The sequence below is a fragment of the Mus musculus genome, chromosome 10 (assembly GCF_000001635.26).
Source record: "Mus musculus strain C57BL/6J chromosome 10, GRCm38.p6 C57BL/6J".
Classification (NCBI taxonomy): Eukaryota; Metazoa; Chordata; class Mammalia; order Rodentia; family Muridae; genus Mus; species Mus musculus.
The window spans coordinates 37,113,198-37,133,242 of record NC_000076.6 but is presented as its reverse complement, the minus strand read 5'-3'; positions in this window follow the sequence as shown (position 1 = coordinate 37,133,242).

Here is a 20,045-nt window from a genome sequence, read left to right as displayed (position 1 = left end):
AATCAAGCCTACTAAAGTAGGGTGTTTTTACAGATTTTATGTTTTAATTCAAGTTTTAGGGGAAATAACTGTTTCAAGGTGTTTCTATAACTCAATTTAGGATTTAGAGGACACATGCTTGATACTGTACTTAGAATGTGAGGCCTTACTCATTGAGTTATTGGCTAAGGCAAAACTTAGCAATTCATTCATGTTTTTTCCAAATATGGATATAAAGTTAAGTGAGCCTTGCTGATCAGGTTAAGGAGTTGGGGCACAGTGCTTTCTGAACTCTTAGTTTAGTTCCTCGAGACAGGCTCATGATACCATTCAGGTTGGTCTTGAACTGACAACCCTGCTGCCTGAGCTAGGATTCCAGTAGCGTGCCACCAAGCACCGCTGAACTCCCTTTAAATAGATCCCTTAGGAGTTGGTCCCAGTTGGGTGTATGTAGTTCAGTATAGCTGGACTTTGAACATGCTAAAAATTGACTACATACATGGGCTGTTACATTCCACCTTTTTAAAAGAATCACTTGCTGGGCAGTAGTAGCACACGCCTTTAATCCCAGCATTGGGAGGCAGAGGCAAGCAAATTTCTGAGTTCGAGGCCAGCCTGGTCTACAGAGTGAGTTCCAGGACAGCCAGGGCTATACAGAGAAACCCTGTCTCGGAAAGCAAACAAAACAAAACAAAACAGAAAAGAATCACTTGCTATAAATTGAACATTTTCTGCTCTCTGCCAGGTGATGGTACTCAAAGCAAGGCATACTGAACAAATCCACAAATCTTTCAATTCTTCCTGGGAATTGGAGTTGCAGTACTTGAGATTATACCCAGGAATGCCATCCTGAAAATAAGGAAAGAGGCTGTGTGTGAATATCAACAGAGTTCATTTAGAGCTCTTTGTGTTTATAATGGTTTTTGTTTTTTTGAGTATTAGATAAGGACATAATTGATTAAAACCAATGGGATTACCTTTTCCCCTTCCATTTCACCTTTACTCTGGTTACAGGAGAAGCGTGAATCATAAAAACTTTCCCAGCTACATGTTTGCGGTTTTTGTTTTGTTTTAGATGTAGGGAGGTCAGGGCAAAATTGGAGCAATTTTTGTCTACGATTTCTTCATCCCCAAAAGCCTTTTTGAAATTCTCTTTCCAGACACAGATTGGAAACATTTCATTGTTTATACTTATGGTTCTTATAATCCAAATGGTAATTCCTGGTTTGAGTTGCCTAATGAACTAACAGCTTTCCTTCCAGAATGGAAGAGTTAGAATCATTTGAGAAACTATTTTAGATGATCGCTATTTCTATGACGAAGTTTTAAAAATATTTTGGGTTTTAGAAGCAAATAGTAAGTAGTTCAGGACCCCCAAATAGAATCTCATTGCATATCATTTTTGTTTGTTGTTGTTATTTTGTTTTGCTTTGTTTTTGATTTTTCAAGACAGGATTTCTCTGTGTAGCCCTGCCTGTCCTAGAACTCGGTAGACCAGGCTAGCTGCCTCAAATGGGCGTGGTTAAAGGCACGCCACACCTCTGTCTAAATCATTTGCATATCTTAACTTTCTTTTTGGAGAAGCGCTCCCTGAACTTTATGACCCTGTATTGGAAATTGTAAAGAACCACTCTTTTACACATACTTATGGAGACCTCAGTGTTCAGAAGTGAGATGGCTAGCACTCTGAAATTCGGAGGTAATTATAGGTTCTAACGCCACATTACAACGATACCAGCCTCTAAGCACCACAGTATGAGAATAGCACATAATCATTTTGTTTCTGTCCTGGAGAGGCTAAATGGAGTTTAAATACACAGCAAAATGGCGTGGTATGCTCCTGGACATACACGAAAGAAAGAGAAGTAAAAGTCATCTCTATAGTAAACAATTTTAGGCTGAAGGGTTCTGTTGAAAGATTCTGTTGCTGAGGCAGCTGAATTGATGTTTGCCTTGACTACATTGTGCTCCGGAACACTGGACCACGTTGGGCACATTCATGAGAGCATAAGCCACAGCAGTCCTTTCTGGTGGCAAGGGATTACTGGCTCATCCTTATGCTACTGTCATTTGCTAGAACTCTTGTACACTCCGAGCTGGAATTCAAGAATTCCAATGCATCAGATCTTTTACTCTTTTAAAAGCGTCTAGAATCTTCATTCTACTCTTCCTCATATTCCCTTCCTTCTCTTCCTTGGTCTCATTCCTCCAAAAAGGAAATCCTGGCACCCCCGTATGCCAAGGTGAAACAAAGTACCCCTCACTTCTGCAAATAAAATATAGTACACTCACATCCATTATATAATCACACACACACACACACACACTGATGAAATCAGGGGAGTACGGAAATGGCAAAAGTCTTACTCTGGGAGTCTATGAACATCCACTTGACATGGTCAGGATAATCTGCTGAGGCAATCAAAATCAATGCTACTAAGAATGAGATGTAAACGCTCCCTTCTCTATTCTATCTTGTCCTTTTGAGATGGGTGTTCCTGTAGATCAGCCTAGTCTCAGAGCTACAGTTCTCCACTGGGCTCCTTAAAGCTAGGTTTAATTAATTTCCCTATTTTAATGCCATAAGATTGCTATTAAAACTGACTTTGTAAAAACTTTCCAGATCTAAGCAAATCTCAAAGATTCTGTGGATGGTACTAGAAAGTACGGTAGAAAGGTAAAGATGCCAGGCTAATGTGGAGAACCTAAGGATTCCCGTTCCTCAGGTTCCTTCTGCCAAAAAAGAGGTTAGCCTTGGTATATAAGGGCTTTACATGCACAGACTCAACACACTGGACTTCAAATAATCTGGAAAAATGTTTATGTATAGAGCATGTGTGGACATCTTTCTTTACTCCTTAAAAAATGCAGTGTAACAAAGCACTTACACAGTACCAGGTATTAAAAGTTATTTGGAAAGGATTTCATCAGGCTGTGTATGTGGGGTGTGTGTGTGTGTGCGCGCGCGCGCGCGTGCATGTATGTGTGATTATATGTAGGTGCTACTCTGTTTTCTATAAGGAATTTGAGTATACTTGGATTTTGTCACTTACAGAAAGTGAGGGAGATTTATGGATAAAATTAGCGTAGCCTAATTTTTTGTTTTATGTATTTATTTTAATTAATTAATAAATTAATTAATTCCATGATATAATTTCAGATAAATGAAAATGAGATACATGGCATTTTCCTTACCCTTTAATAACTATAATGTAATTATATTTAAATGTTACCCAAATCCATCAACATAACACCTTCTTGTGTATCCTAAGAAAAATGGGATGTACCAGCACTGGGCGTAATCTCTAGCCTCTAGAGACATGCATGTTGCATATGGTGAACAGCATACTTTAAACATGTATGTTGGTCAAGAAGCAGTATTGCTGACATGGCAATATGTTAAAAGGTTCACTATGAATAGTGGGTCACAGACATTGGCAGGGTTCAAAAAGATTAGGAATATTCCAGAACCTGGTGTCTCCTATGCCAGGATTAGCTTAGAGTGTTGTATGAAGATGTTAGGGAAGGTTGAGATCAAATGACTACAAGATAACGTGATTTTCTAAATAAAATACGAACTAGAGTAAATTGTTTTAATGTTTTTAATGAAGTGTCAAACATTGGATGGAGGCAATAGATAATTTAAGAAGGATTTTGAGATATCTGGTAAGATGTCTCAAAGTCAACTTATGGACTTAATCAGGCTATGTTATAAAATAATATTAAGTGGAAAAGTTAATAATGTGTATCTTAGTTAGGATTTTACTGCTGTGAAAAGACACCACAACCAATGCAACTCTTACAAGGACAACATTTAATTGGGACTGGCTTGCAGGTTCATTATCATCAAGGTGGGAAGCATGGCAGCATCCAGGCAGGAATGGTGCAAGAGAAGCTGAGAGTTCTACAGCTTCATCTGAAGGCTGCTAGGAGAATACTGGCTTCCAGGCAGCTAGGATGACAGTCATAAACCCATGCTCACAGTGACACACCTACTCCAACAAGGCAACACCTAGTCCAACAGGGCCACATCTTCTCATAGTGCCACTCTCTGGGCCAAGCATACACAAATCATCACAATGTATCATTTTATTCTAGTCTTTGAGACAACCAGTTCAGAAATCAGGTTATAACAGAACAAAAATATCTCTTTATCCTACTATGGTGCTTTGAATGAAAATGGCCCCCAAAGGCTCATGGGATAGCATTATTAGGAGGTGTGACCTTGTTGGAAGCACAAGGCAGGTCTAGAGTCATCCTCTCTTCCTGCTGCCTGCCCATCTGGATGTAGAATTCTGAGTTACCTCTTCAGTGCCATGTCATGTCTGGCTGCCTACTGTCATGCTTCAGTGCCATGTCTGGCTGTCTACTGTCATGCTTCCCAGCATGATGACAGTGAACTGTCTTCAGAACTGAAGGTTCTACAGGCTTTCCTTTATAAGAGTTGCCATGGTCATGGTGTCTCTTCACAGCAATAGAAACCCTAAGACACCTCCTAATGTCTTAAAATGCTTGTTACGTATTTGTTTGTATGTAGGTGTGTAGTACTTAAGTGGCAGGCCATGTGTGTGGAGGTCAGAGGAGAGTATGTGGTAATCATTTCTCTCCTGTCACATAGGTCAGGTTGCTCCAAGGGCCTTTTCCTCTGAGCCATTTCACTGGCCTACTTCTGCTATTTTAAGAGCTATAAGTTATTATCAAGATTGCTTTTCATTGCTAGAGATAAACATGGCCTCAGTCATGTAGGCATGAACTACATCCCTAGTCCACTCTTATTTTCCATTGTGTGATTTTTTTTTTTTTTGAGACAACGTTTCACTCAGTATGGACTCAAACTCTTGATTTTCCTGCCTCAGCTTTTGAAGTAGCTGGAGCTATATAAACCATGTGTCACCAGCACTCACTGGAATCTTTTAAAATGAGAATCAGCTTAATGCTCCAAAAATATTGTTAACCTATGTCTTCTTTTTATATCGTTTTATGTTTTTATTGTTGTTTTCTGAATCAGTCGTAGGTAGCTCCGGTTTATATGTAGCTGTGGGTGACACTGAACTTCCGGTCCTGTTTCCTCCTCCCGACTGCTACGATTATGGGTACGCACTACCATCCTGGATTGATATGATACTGAAAAACTGTACTACAGCCCTAGTGTTTTTGAGGCAGAGTCTCAATTTGTAGGCCACGTTGTCCTTAAACTCCATATTTGTGATCTAGGCTAGCTTCAGACTCCTTGGTACTGGTAGTACAGGCCAAAGCCACCGTGTTTAGCGTATATAACTTAGGAATGAATTGTACTGTGGTGGTGAATAGTTAAGTTCCTCTAATCTCCTGGTGGATGCACACATGTCTCTGTACCCACCCATGAGTGAATAAAAGACACCCACGTGCTACCATTATGCTTAATAATGAGCCTTAACTTGTTCAGTGGTTGAGCACTTCCAAACCTCCCGATGGGTAGCACACAGTTTTCCTGAGTTAACATTTTCCTTCTTCCTTCCTTCCTTCCTTCCTTCCTTCCTTCCTTCCTTCCTTCCTTCCTTCCTAACTTCCTTCCTTCCTTCCTTCCTAACTTCCTTCCTTCCTTCCTTCCTTTCTTTCTTTTTTTCTTTCTTTCTTTTTAAAAAAAGATTTATTTATTTTATGTATATGAGTACATTGTAGTTGTCTTCAGACACACCAGAAGAGGGTGTCAGATCACATTACAGATGGTTGTGAGCCACCATGTGGTTGCTGGGAATTGAACTCAGGACCTTTGGAAGAGCAGTCAGTGCTCTTAACCACTGAACCATCTCTCCAAGCCCGAGTTAACATTTTCTAAATCTCTATTTTATCTTTGCTGCTGTTTTGTTCTGGCCAGCCCTCCAATGGGGCCGCTTTCCCTTTTCACCTACATTTTGGCCTTCTCAGTCCCCTGCTCCTTCATGGTGTGTTCCATCCTACGCCCCTCTCACAGCAGAATCTCTTCCTTCTCTCTGTGTTTCTTCCCTGGAATCCTCAAAGTCCTGCCTCTGCCCCCCTGCCTAGTTATTGGCTATTTGCGCCTTTATTTTCCAATCAGTCAACCTGGGGAAAGGCTTCCTTTAGCCTATGTGCAGGACACTGCAAATAGGTGTTTTGGATAACACAATTAGCATGAGAACACAAGCAGCTACATTGTCCCAGAACTCTAGTGCAAATTTATTTAAAACAAAGAGGATATACAATACCAACTAGGGTTTCTTTCCCCAAATGTAGTGAAATTTGCTGTGAATATATACATATATAGATATGTATATATGTGTATATATGTATATGTGCATATATGTACATATGTGTATATGTGTATATATATTGAAAAAATATATATATACATACATATATCTTGAAAATTACAGAAATGTATGACCTCTAAGTCAGTGCTACAGAGAAGAGTGAAAGGAAAACTTGCATGTGAATACAAGGATAAGAACACCCAAGAGGTTACAGAGAACAAACAAGTCCAAAATAGTTAATCAAAAAATGCCAAAGAAAACGTCACGCAATCACTTTCTGATAAAAAAATGCTAAAGAAATCAAGGAAGTGGAACATATGTAACCATAATAAAGTCAATATGAAGCAGGCTCAAGGCCAATGTCATTTATAGAGAAAAACCAGGAGAATTTCTACTAAAATCAGGAACATCACAAGAATCTTCACTCTCTTCATCCTTTTTCAATATAACAGTTAATGTTTCAGGTAAAGCAATAAGACAAGAGGAGATAAAAGGAGATGCAAACAGGAAAGTATCTTAGGGTTTCTATGGCTGTAATAAAACATAATGAAAATCAACTTTGCAGAGACAAGAAGTTTAGTTTAGCTTATAAATTATAGTCCATCATCCAAGGAAGTCAGGGAAAGAATTCAAGTCAGGAACCCACGGCCGGAAGTGCTTCAGAAACCATGTAGTTACTGGCTTGCTCCCACTGGCTTGTTTAGGTTGCTTTCTTATAACATCCAGGACTACTTGCTCAGGAATGGCACCACTTACAATGAGCTGGGTCCTGAATATCAATAATTAATAAAGAAAATGGCTGCATAGATTATTCATAGGCAAATCTGACAAGTGCATATTCTTCATTGAAGTCCCCTCTTCTCATTTATTACTAATGGACATGTATACTATTTCCATTTCCCATCTATTGTGACTACACCAGTAATGAACATAGATGACTCAGTTTCTCTGCAGTAGGATAGAGACCTGTGCTAGCTGGTTCTTGTCAACTTGACACAAACCTAAACACATTTGGGGAAAAAGAATCACAATTGATGGATCTATTTCTGTCTCTCTGTCTTTCTCTCTTTCTCCAGACATATCCCCCTCCATATGTCTGTGTATAGTTGAAAAAAAAATCACTAGCCAGTACAGACAGGAAGATGCAAAGCATCTTTTATTTCCAGATGATATTATCCTATACCTAAAAGACCTAAAATACGCCACCAAAAACCTGCTGCAAATGATGAATACATTCAGAAAATTAGCAGGACAATAAACTAACATACAAAAATTAGTATCTTTCCTGTATAGCAAAAACAAACATAGAGGAAGAAATCAGAGAAGTGATCCCATTCATAATTGCCTCAAAAAATAATCTGAAAATAAATCTAACCAAGGACGTGAAAGACACATACGATGAAAACCTTAAGATATTAAATAAATAAATTGACAAAGCCGGGTGTTGTGGCACAAGCCTTTAATCCCAGCACTTGGGAGGCAGAGGCAGGCAGATTTCTGAGTTCAAGGCCAGCCTGGTCTACAGAGTGAGTTCCAGGACAGCCAGGACTATACAGAGAAATCCTGTCTTGGAAAAACAAACAAACAAACCAACAAACAAAGATATCAGATGCCTTGGTTTTCTGTGATAAAGACCATGACCAAAAGCAACTAGAGGAGGAGCAGTTTGTTTTACCTCTAAGGTTTGTAGTCTGTCATAAGCAAGTCAGGGAAGAAGTTCAGAGAGGACCTGAAGCAGAGACCATGGAGGGAATATTGCTTACTTACATCTGTATGTATTTAGTTTTGCTTGTGTCAAGTTGAAAAAAAAACCAAACAACTTACCAAAACAATTGACCTGTCATCAACTTGACACACCAATGCAACACTTTTAAACAATAGCCTCTTCTTTCTTGTTTAAGATTTCATATTAGTATCAATATCATGCTATAAAACATGCTAAGTTTTAAAAGTTCCACAGTCTTTAAAGTTCAGTATCTTTAAAATATAAAAAGCCAATTGCGAACTACTGCAAAATCAAGATAAGTTAAATATTTTCTTACTCCAAGAAGGAAGAATCAGGACACAGTCACAATGAAAGCAAAAGCAAACAGCAACAGTATGAACAACCTAAAGGCTTATGTGGAACTCATGATCTGAGCTCCAAAGGCCTTAGGCAGCTCATTTCTCCAGCTTTGCCATTTACAGTATACATACAGACACACTGTAGGAGGGGTCAGGAGAGAGAGAGAGAGAGAGAGAGAGAGAGAGAGAGAGAGAGAGAGAGAGAAAGATCCATTGAGATTCCTTTTTCCCAGGTATGTTTAGGTTTGTGTCAAGTTGACAAGAACCAACTAGCACAGGTGTCTATCCTAATACAGGATATGTGTTCATCTATGTCCATTACTGTTATTCTCACAATATCTAGGAAATGAAAATAGTGTACATGTCCATTAATTAATAAATGAATAATGAAAATATGGTATGCTTGGGATATTATTCATCTGTTAGTATGTCAATTGACAGAACTGAAAATAATCACTCAGACAAACTCCTGTTCTCACTCATGTTTGGATGCCAGCTCTGAGTCTTTGGATGTATGTGTTTACATTGGGATATCACTAGAAATCAAGGACCTAGTCATAGCAACTTGGATAGGGTCTTTTCAAAGAGGAGAGCTAGAATATAGGTAATACAAGGTAAGAATTGGAAATAATGGAGTAGGAAAGACTAAGTGGGGGCACAAAAGCAGGTTAGAATAGGATGTGTGATAAGGGATAATCAACAGTAATGACTAGAAAAAGTCAGATAAAAACTTATTACTATAGGCTATATATATATATATATATATATATGATATGTGGTGGAACTTTTTGGTTGTGTCATGCAATACAGATTCATGTGGTAGTTTGCTGGAGAAGACTTGTGATGTTTTGCTGAGGACTTATGAGAGGACCTGTGAGAGGACACATGATGTTTGGAGGGCTAGCATGCCTAGTGCTTGAAGACACTATGCATGAGAAGGGTCAATAAATGCAATCATCCATCTTAACTAGCTGTGAACCCCATTAGGTACAATATTGACTGACTTGGTAAGGTACACCCACTGCTGCAATCGTGGCAGCAGTAATATAGGAGTGACCAACCACTGCAGTAGTGGCAGCAGTAATATGGGAGTGCCAACCACTGCAATAGTGGCAGCAGTAATATAGGAGTGACCAATCACTTTTTGATTGGATTAAAGACCTACTTCTCAAATTGGAACTTATGCCGGGTGCCATTAGTGGGATCAAGAACCCAGAGACAGTCCATCATGGTTCCTATGGAAGAACCTACTGCTATTTTTATTCTGTAAGCAGACATAATTTTTAACTGACTCCTAAGATGTACCATATACCCATACATTAGTTCAACTCTCAACCCACATCACAAAAGCTTCTTCTTGGCAGTAGATAGTGATTTGAATAAAAATAACTCATATAGGCCCATAGGGAGTGGCCCATAGTAGTACATGTGACATTCTTGGAGGAAGTATATGGGTTTTAAGATTTTTCTTCTTGCTGCCTCTGGATCGAGACATTGAACATGCTTCTATGTTTCCCACCCTTATGATAATGGACTAGACCTCTGAACCTTTAAGCCAGCCTCAATTAAATATTTTCCTTTAATGAGCTGCTATAGTTATGGTGTCTCCACATAGCAATAGAAACGCTAGCTAATATAGAGATTAATATGGAATGCATATCAACATGTACAGAATATGAGAGTAAAAAATACTCAGCCCTGAGTGGACCACCAATATCATATTCCTCCTCCCAATACCCAGAGATCACAGGGAAAGGAAAGTGGAAAGATTACAAGAGGCAGAGGATGATACAGTAGAAGTGTTCTCTGGACACAGTAGGAAAATTGGACATATGGACTGACAATTGTTGTGACTGTGTGCTGGGATCAAGGTAGAAAAATCCCAGAATGGAGCAGGCCAAGGAGTCCTACCTCTAGTTAAGAGGCTGTCGGTGGCAGAGGGTGTTGGGAAAATGAGAGTTGGTTTTCTCCACAGATTTGGCCTCTGAAAGGCTATGCTGCAGCAGAGTGTGCTTCACTCACACAAAGTAAGTGGACTCAGAGGAATTTTAAAAGGAGACCATGAAATTAAGAAAAAATAGTGGATTGTTTCCCACTGTTGAAAGTGAAGAGTTGCTTTCCTCTTTCCGTCTGTGCCCAGAGCTGATCCTGTGCCACAGTACTCCATACTCAAACACCTCCAGGAGAGAGCTGACCTCCAAGGAGTGAGGTCAAGCCTGTGAGCACAAGTAAGACCACCACTTCTGCTCAGAAGGACCCTTGCAGAACCCTCAGGACAAAGGAACCTAGGAAGAGCCTGGGACAGGATCCTCCTGGTTTCCCTCTGTTCCCTGAACTGACCCTATGCCACAGGTTTCCATACTCAAATACCACCAAGAAAGAGCTGGTCTCCCAAGAGTGCCAACACACTTGTGAGCACAGGAGGGACAAGCCACAGTCAGAGACAGACAGCAAGACCAGCTAACACCAGAGATAATGAGATGGTAGGCAAGCATAAGAATATAAGCAAAGAAACCAAGGTTACTTGGCATCATCAGAACCCAGTTCTCCCACCACAGCATACCCTGGATACCCCAACACACCAGAAAAGAGAGATTCTGATGTAAAATCACATCTCATGATGATGATAGAAGACTTTAAGAAGGACATAAGTAAGTCTCTTAAAGAAATACAGAGAACACAGGTAAACAGGTAGAAGCCCTTAAAGAGGACACCCAAATATTTGTAAAAGAATTACAGGAAAACACAACCAAACAGGTGAAGGAATTGAACAAAACCACCCAGGATCTAAAAAGAGAAATAGAAACAATAAAGAAATCACAAAGGGAGACCTAGGAAATTGGTTAGTAGTCATAGATGCAAAAGCATCACCAACAGAATACAAGACATGGAAGTGAGAATCTCAGGTGCAGAAGATAGCATAGAAAACTTGACACAATAGTCAAAGAAAATGCTCCTAACCAAAAACATCCAGGAAATCCAGGACACAATGAAAAGACCAAACCTAAGGATAATAAGATAGAAGAGAGTGAAGATTCCCAACTTAAAGGTCTAGAAAATGTCTTCAACAAAATTATAGAAGAAAACTTCCCTAACCTAAAGAAAGAGATGCCCATGAATATACAAGAAGCCTATAGAACTCCAAATAGATTGGACCAGAAAAGAAATTCTTCCTGTCACATAATGGTCAAAACACCAAATGCACAAAACAAAGAAAGAATATTAAAAGCAGTAAGGGAAAAAGGTCAATTAACATATGAAGGCAGACCTATCAGAGTTACACCAGATTTCTCAACAGAGCCTATGAAAGCTAGAAGATCCCAAGCAGATGTCATACAGATCCTAAAAGAACATAAATGCCAGCCCAGACGACTGCACCAGCAAAACTCTCAATTATCACAGATGGAGAAACCAAGATATTCCACGACAAAACCAAATTTACACAATATTTTTCCACAAATGCAGCCCTACAAAGGATAATAGACAGAAAACACCAATACAAGGAGAGAAACTATACCGTAGAAAAAGCAAGAATGAAATTTTCTTTCAACAAACCCTAAAGAAGATAACCACACAAACATAAAAATAACAACAAAAATAATAGGAAGCAATAATCACTATTCTTTAATATCTCTTAACATTAATGGACTCAATTCCCCAATAAAAAGACATAGACTAACAGACTGGATATATAAATAGGGTCCAGCATTATGCTGCATACAGGAAATTCATCTCAGTGTCAAAGACAGACACTACCTCAGAGTAAAGGGCTGGAAAACAATTTTCCAAGCAAATGGTCCCAAGAAACAAGATGGAGTACCATTTTAATATCAGATAAAATGGACTTTCAACCAAAAGTTATCAAAAAGGATAAGGAAGGGCACTTCATATTCATCAAAGGAAAAATCTAGCAAGAAGAAATCTCAATTCAGAACATCTATGCTGCAAATGCAAGGACACCCACATTCATAAAAGCAACTCAAAGCACACATTGCACCTCACACAATAATAGTGGGAGACTTCAACACCCAACTCTCATCAATGGACAGATTATGGAAAAAGAAACCAAAGAGAGACACACTGAAACTAACAGAAGCTATGGACCAAGTGGATTTAACAGATATCTATACAACATTTCATCCTAAAACAAAAGAATATACTTTCTTCTCAGCACCTAATGATACCTTCTCCAAAACTGACCATGTAACCGGTCACATAGCAGACCTCAACAGATATAAGGAGACTGAAATAATACCATGCATCCTATGAGATCACCACAGACTGAGGCTGTTCTTCAATAGCAACAAAAACAACAGAAAGCCGACATATGTATGGAAGCTGAAGAATGCTCTATTCAATGATAATTTGATCAAGGAAAAAAATAAAGAAAAAAAATTAAAGGCTTTTTAGAATTCAATGAAAATGAAGGTACGACATAACCAAACTTATGGGACACAGTGAAAGCAGTGCTAAGAAGAAAACTCATAGCTCTGAGTGCCTCCAAAAAGAAACTGGAGAGAGCATACACTAGCAGTTTAACAGCACACCTGAAAGCTCTAGAACAAAAATAAGCAAAAGCATCCAAGAGGAGTAGACAGCAGGAAATAATCAAACTCAGGATTGAAATCAACCAAGTAGAAAAAAAAAAGAACTATACAAAGAATCAACCAAACCAGGAGCTGGTTCTTTGACAAAATCAACAAGATAGATAAACCCTTAGCCAGACTAACCAGAGAAAACAGAGAAAGTGTCCAAATTAACAAAATCAGAAATGAAAAGGGAGATATAACAACAGAACCTGAGGAAATTAAAAAATCATCAGATCCTACTACAAAACCCTATATTCAACAAAACTGGAAAATGTGGATAAAATGGACAATTTTCTAGACAAATACCAAAGTTAGGTCAGGATCAGATAAACCATCTAAACTGTCCCACAACCCTCAAAGAAATAGAAGCAGTCATTAAAAGTCTCCCAACAAAAAAAATGTCCAGCATCAGATGGGTTTAGTGCAGAATTCTATCAGACATTCAAAGAAGACCTAATACCAATACTCTTCAAACTATTCCACAAAATAGAAACAGAAGGAACACTACCCAGTTTGTTCTATGAAGCCACATTTACACTGATACTATAAACACAGAAAGATCCAACAAAAAAAAAGAGAGAGAATTTCAGACTAATCTCCCTTATGAACATTGATGCAAAAATACTCCATAAAATTTTTGCCAACTGAATCCAAGAACACATTAAAATGATCATTCACCATGATCAAGTATGTTTCATACCAGGGATGCAGGGGTGGTTCCGTATATGGAAACCCATCTATGTAATCCATTATATAAACAAACTCAAAGAAAAAAAACACATGATCATTTCATTAAATGCTGAAAAAGCATTTGACAAAATTGAACAATTTATGTTATAAGTCTTGGAAAGATCAAGAATTCTGTATGAAAAGGACTTCAAGTCCCTCAAGAAAGAAATCCAAGAAGACCTCAGAAGACTGAAAGATCTCCCAGGCTCATGGATGAGCAGGATTAATATAGTAAAAAATGGCCATTTTGCCAAAAGCAATATTCAGATTCAATGTAATCCCCATCAAAATTATAACTCAATTCTTCATATTGTCAGAAAGAGCAATTCTCAAATTCACATGCAATAACAAAAAACCCAGGATCAAGTGATAACTATTCTCAACAATAAAAGAACTTCGGGGGGAATTGGCATCCTGGACCTCAAGCTGTACTACAGTGATAAAAACTGCATGGTATTGGTATGGTAACAGGCAGGTTAAAAAAATGGGGTTGAATTGAAGGTCCAGAAATGAACCCACACACCTATGGTCACTTGATCTTTGACCAAGGAGCTAAAATCATCCAGTGGAAAAAAGAACAGTATTTTCAACAAATGGTGCCGGTTCAACTGGCAGTCAGCATGCAGAAGAATGCAAATCAATTGATCCTTACCTCCTTGTACAAAGCTCAAGTCCAATTGGATCAAGGACCTCCACATAAAACCATATACACTGAAACTAATAGAAAAGAAGGTGAGAAAGAGCCTAGAGTACCTGAGCACAGGAGAAAATTTCCTGAACAGAACACCAATAGCTTATGCTCTAAGATCAAGAATTGACACATAGGACCTCATAAAATTACAAAGTTTCTGTAAGGCAAAGGACACTGTCAATAGGACAAAATGGCAACCAACATATTGGGAAAAGATCTTTATCAACCCTACATCTGACAGAGGGCTAATATCCAATATATACAAAGGACTCAAGAAGTTAGACTCTAGAGAACCACATAACCCTATAAAAAATGGGGTACAGAGTTAAACAATGAAATTTACCTTTTTTTTAAATTAGATATTTTCTTTATTTACATTTCAAATGTTATCCCCTTTCTCAACTGAGGAGTACCAAATGGCCGAGAAGCATCTAAGGAAATGTTCAACATCCTTAGTCATCAGGGAAATGCAAATCTAACAACCCTGAGATTCCACCTACACCTGTCAGAATGGCTAAGATCAAAAACTCAGGTGACAGCAGATGTTGGCAAGGACGTGGAGAAAGAGGAACACTCCTCTGCTGCTGGTGGGATTGCAAGCTGGTACAACCACTCTGGAAATCAGTTTGGGCATAGTACTACCAGAGGACCCAGCTATACCACTCCTGGCATATACGCAGAAGATGCTCCTACGTGTAATAAGGACACATGCTCCACTGTGTTCATAGCAGCCTAATTTATAATAGCTAAAAGCTTGAAAGAACCCAGATGTCCCTCAACAGAGGAATGGATACAGAAGATGTGATACATTTACAAAATGGAATACTACTCAGCTATTAAAAACAATGTATTCATGAGTGGGCAAATGGATGGAACTAGAAAATATCATCTTGAGTGAGTGAGGTAACCCAATCATAAAAGAACATACATAGTATACACTCACTGATAAGTGAATATTAGCACAGAAGCTCAGAATACCTAATATACAATTCACAGACCAAATGAAGCTCAAGAAGAAGGAAGACCAAAGTATGGATACGTTGGTCCTTCTTAGAAGGGGAACAAAATACCCATGGGAGAAGATACAGAGACAAAGTGTGGAGCAGAGACTGAAGGAAAGACCATCCAGAGACTGCCCCACCTGGGGTCCATCCCATATACAGTCACCAAACACAGACACTGTTGTGGATGCCAACAAGAGCTTCCTGACAGGAGCCTGATATAGCTGTCTGCTGAGAGTTTCTGCCAGAGCCTGACAAATGCAGAGGTGGATGTTCTCAGCCAACCATTGGAGGAGCACAAGGTCCCCAATGAAGGAGCTAGAGAAAGACTGAAGGAGCTGAAGGAGTTTACAGCTCCAGAGGAGGAACAATATGAACCAACCAGTACCCCTAGAGCTCCCAGGCACTAAACCACCAACCAAAGAGTACACATGAAGGGACTCATGACTCCACCTGCATTTGTAGCAGAGAATGGCCTTGTTGGACATCGATGGGAGGAGAGGCCCTTGGTCCTGAGAAGGCTCTATGCCCCAGGGTAGGGGAATATCAGGACAGGGAAGCAGGAGTGAGTAGGTTGTTGAACAGGGGGAGGAGGAATGAGATGGGGGGGGGTTGGAGGGGAAACCAGGAAAGGGGATAACATTTGAAATGTAAATAAAGAAAATATCTAATAAAAAAGTATATATATGAAAAAAGAAAGAATAGTGATTGGGAAACAAGAAGAAATGGGAGAAGGCAGATTGATCAAAATGTATCATAAGGGTGTATGAAATCCTCAAACATGAGAAAATATATAAAGAAGTCTAAATAATAAAAACAGTAACTTTTCTCTCTTTCCTTCTTTCCAGAGACACAATCTCACTATGTAGCCCTGGCTACCCTGGGACTGGTTTTACAGCACAGGATGTCTTTGATTTCATAATTTTATACAGAGCTAGGGATGGAGCCCAGGGCTTTGTGTTTAAATGGAAGTCCTCAAGCTAAAATAATACCCTTACTATAAAATAAGCATTCATAACAGATTTTTGAAAACCAACTCACACTGACAAGATAGCTCTGTGTTTGTAAAGGTGCTAATCAAAAAACTCAACACCCTGATATCCACCCACCAACCCATGTATCAAGGGTATGATGAGTGGCAGCAACCCCAATACTTCTGTAATGAGATAGGTGATTGTTGGCTAGTCTTAGGTCGACTTGACACAAGCTAGAGTTATCTGAAAGTGGACTCTCAGTCAAGAAAATGCCTCCATAAAATACAGCTGTAGAGCATTTTTTCAATGGGAAAGCCATGTGAAGCAAGCCAGTAAGCAGCACCCCACCAGGGCCTCTGTATCAGGTCCTGACTCCAGATTGCTGTCCTGTTTGAATTTCTCTCCTGACTTTCTTCAGTGATGGACTGTACTGTAGAAGAATATGTCAAATCATAGTGTTTCATCATAGCAATAGTAACCACCACTAAGACAAAGATGAAGACAGAAGAATCTCCCAGAAGACCATAGGTCAGCTAGCCTGGAGTACACAGCCCAGCAGAAGAAACAAGAGGGACCTTGCCTCAATAAAGTGGAAGCAATAATAGGCTCTTCAGAGTTGTCCTCTGTTTACCATACACATGATGTCATGAGCATGCAAGTGCAGTTACACACACACAATAAATAAATACGTTTTTGTTCTAAGTAGGCTGGATATGGTGGTTCATACCTTTGTCCCAAGCATAAGGAGGTAAAGGCAAATGGATTTCCATGAGTTCAAGGCCAGTGTGGTCTATATATCCTTCTATCCAGGACTACATAACAAAATTTTGTGTTAATAATTAATTAGTTAATTAATTAAAGGTTAATTCATTTAATTCTCACGAGGATTATATATGATGAAAACAAGTTGAATATATAAAAATACAATATAGCCTGTAAAGTTATTCTCATATCATTTGTATTTTGATGTCTTTTTCTTTAATATCAGGGAAATATAATTTGTTCAGGTTATAACAAACCACCAAAAATCTCAGTGGCCTAAACAGCAGGGTTTTTTTTTTATTATTAAAAATGTCAATGGTTTTATTTAAATATAACTAATATATACAGTTCAATAAGCATACCAGCAGGGATAGCTGTGAACCATCACCAAAGTCAATGTATGGTTTTGCCTATAATGTTCAGACTTCTGTAGATCACAGATCAGGACAGGCATAGAACTGACAATTTATCTGGGATACTTGATGCTCATGACCACAGCTGGAGTTCTTAGAATGGTTGAGGCTGCTGGCATGGCTAGTCAGAAGCCACATTATCTCGGTTCCTTTTCTTCTCTAAAAGGTATTTACTAAGCTGAGAAAATCCAAGGACTCTCCTTGACTTACACCTGGGTAGGATGACTGGAACAATGTAGACCTGATGAACAATCTCTGTATCCATAGGAGGTCCCAAAGAGACGTCTTATAATGCAGTAGCCTTCCTGCAGAGTGTTCAAGAGGCAAGTAGAAACTGTGATGAGCTATTGTTAGGGGAAAGCCTCAAAGATATTTGAACCTTGGTAGTGGTTTGATTGTGAGATGCTTTTCACAGGCTCACATGATTGCACACCAGGTTTCCCACTAGGTGTGTGTTGGAGGGTGTTTTGGAAGATCCTGGGGCCTGGCTGGTAGAACTGGGTCGCTGAGGTCCTGTTTTAAAAGCATCTTCCCTGGCTGCTCTGTTGCCATTCTCTCTGCTACCTAAGTTTGGCCACCATATAGTGTCACCACCTCTCTGGAGCCATAGTGCCAGGCACTCCCCATCAGAAACTATGGGCCGACAGAAACTCCCCAGGACAAGTTGTTTCTATCAAGGGATTTTGTCAAAGCAACAAGAAAAGTAATGAACACCTGCACCTTCCAAGCACAACACATTCACATACTCTATGTTTCTGGATGAAAAGAGGTCCCAATTTGGAACTATGCACAAACTATTTCTGCATATCCTAAGAGCATCAGAAGGAGACAGAAGTGCTTTCTGAATTCCCACAACCTCGCCTGTCTTCATTACCCTTTATGAACCAGTGCTCTTCAAACAACCTGAAGTTGCTACACTGTAATGTAGAAACATGCATATGCATTTAGATTCAAACACAAGTGACCAAAGCCGTAGTTTAAAACTTGTTTATTGGGGCTGGAGAGATGATTCAGCAGTTAAGAGCACTGACTGCTCTTTCAGAGGTTGTGAGTTCAATTCCCAGCAACTACAGGGTGGCTCACAACCATCTTTAGTGGGATCTGATGCCCTCTTCTGGCTCACTGGTATACATACACATAGAGCACTCATACATAAAATAGATAAATAGAGACTTGGTTATTATATAATATTGCAAGAGGAATGCTAGCACTTTAACCTTATGTACTATTAAGAAACCCACCCTGCTCTGCTCCCAACTCATTTGAGATACAATTGAGTCAACAAAATCATTAAAGATGGATGTGGAGTCTAGTGACCACTCTAGTAGATTCTAGGGCCTTATCCCACTGGGGACCTGATACTCTTTCCCTTGTAACAGTTCCATCTTTGTAGCTATTACATATTCATCATCAGTGTATATGTATGTGTCACCTTCATGCATGTGTGGATGTCAGAAGATAACTTTTGGGAGTCAGCTGTCCCCTCCTAGTGTGTGTGACCCAGATATTGAACTCAGCTCATCAAGCTTGGTGGCAGGTGTTCTTACCTCCTAAGTCATCTTGCTTGCCCAAGACTTTCATCTTTTTAAATTTGGAGAGCATAGTAATACTGAAAGTTTTACTTTTAACAAACCTTATTAGAGATAATTTCAAATATGCAGTTTCATGTTTTCTGATTAAACATAACCAGCTGTTAGTAGCACATTGAAGAGATGCCCTCATCCCATTGTGGAAAATAACTTTCCTTATATGTTCAGGGACTACGTGAAATGTATGAATGTAGCATAATATGTTCTTTTTTTTTTTAAGTTAGTAAAGTAAACCAAGTAAGTCTTTAGAGAGAACATCTTACTAGGGTCTTTTGAGAAGGGAAAGACAGTGTATAAAGCCTGCTTACACAGGAAAGACAGGTGTTGGGCTTATCTGAAAGGAATTAGACAAAATTATTAATGAATGAAAAAAAAATTAAAGGACATGATTGTTTGTCTTGGTCAGGGTTTCTGTTGCTACAACAAAACACCATGACCAAGAAGCAAGTTGGGAGGAAAGGGTTTGTTCAGCTTACACTTCCACACTGCTATTCCTCAATGAAGGAGGTCAGGACAGAAACTCAAACAGGGCAGGATCCTAGAGACAGGATCTGATGTCATGGAGGGGTTGCTTATTGGCTTGCTTCCCCTGAATTGATTAGCCTGCTTTCTTATGGACACCATTATCACCTGCCCAGGCAAGGCACCACCCACAATGGCCTGGGTCTTTCCCCATCAATCGCTAATTAAGAAAATGCCTTACAGCCAGATCTGATGGAGTCCTTTACTCAGTTATGGTTCCCTCCCTTCAGATAACTCTAGCTTGTCTGTGACCTTGACACAAGGCTAAGGGGTTGAGATTTTTGTTATAGGTATAAGGAAGAGCACTGATAGAGGCAGATATAGGGGAAGAGTCCAGTGTGAACATGACAGACAGGCTGAACTGATCCAGGTATGGAGAGAGGGGAAAGTAAGGGAGAGCCAGAAGCTGAAAGACCAAAAAAGACATGGGTAGCCAAAGCTGCCGGGTTATGTAGGGAGAAGAGCTGGGGGAGGGGCGCCC